Here is a 964-nt window from a genome sequence, read left to right as displayed (position 1 = left end):
ATTGGCAATGACAAGAAGAAGCACTATGAAGATGTAGACTCTTGTTTGAGAATTGATATAGTTGATGAGTTAGCAAAAGAGCACTTTGGAAAGAGCTATCCAAAGGCTTCTCTTGAAAGTTGCCTTGTCCATGAAGGGACTATCAATGATGAAAATCCAAAAGAGGCTGTATTTGCACAATATTTGAAGAGTAATCCACCTTGTCATATGGCACCAATCTTTCAACTTGAGCAAATGGAGAAAAGTGAGGTCAAGCGACCATCTCTCAAAGAAAAAGATGCACCAAAGGTCGTCAAGAAAGAAATGGTTGGATTTTTAGACAAAGCAACAAGGATCTTCTCATGTGATGGAAAGAAAATGAAGTATAGATTCATTGAAGCACCTATTGGAAATAGAGGCAATAAATTCTAATTCCAGCCACCATTGTAATGGCCCGACCCACTAGTGATATTGTCCGCTCTGGGCCGAAGCCCTCACGGTTTTAAAACGCATCAATAGGGGTTACGAACCACCAACTTATAAACCCAGCAACTCTCCCGTGTTTTGCCGATGTGGGATTTGCCTAGGGTGTTACAAATTGGAACGATACAGAGAAGATTAGCATGGCCCCTGTGCAAGGATGACACACACAAATCGAGAAATAGTCCAAATTTTTACTAAATGTGACGCCCCTTACCCGTCTACCGTATAGCCGAGCAAGAAGTACCACATTCGATGCCGGAGCACCCTATCTTGTTTTATCATATCTATTGTAACCTTTTGATGTCATTTAAAACATGTATTCTATGTGTAGAATTTTTTTTTTTTTTTTTATATCTTATTTCTGTGGAGACCCGGATAGAGCCTCCCTTATTTTATTAGCATCTGGCGAGTTCCACTAATCACCTATTAACATGTCCATATTCATTTCACACATTCCCATATTATATTCTCATGTATCATATCATTTACAATTATTTATGAG

General features: G+C 38.8%; 1 non-coding gene across 1 annotated transcript; it reads left to right on the top strand.

Annotated features, from left to right (window-relative positions):
* Positions 1–551: 551 nt before the first annotated feature.
* Positions 552–655, top strand: LOC131179595 (U6 spliceosomal RNA). Its single transcript, XR_009148485.1, has one exon. It is a non-coding gene; the product is annotated as a U6 spliceosomal RNA (small nuclear RNA).
* Positions 656–964: the final 309 nt, after the last annotated feature.

This window comes from Hevea brasiliensis, chromosome 4 (assembly GCF_030052815.1).
Source record: "Hevea brasiliensis isolate MT/VB/25A 57/8 chromosome 4, ASM3005281v1, whole genome shotgun sequence".
Lineage (NCBI taxonomy): Eukaryota > Viridiplantae > Streptophyta > Magnoliopsida > Malpighiales > Euphorbiaceae > Hevea > Hevea brasiliensis.
The sequence above is the reverse complement of the archived record's forward strand: the minus strand, read 5'-3'. Positions and strand labels throughout refer to the sequence as shown.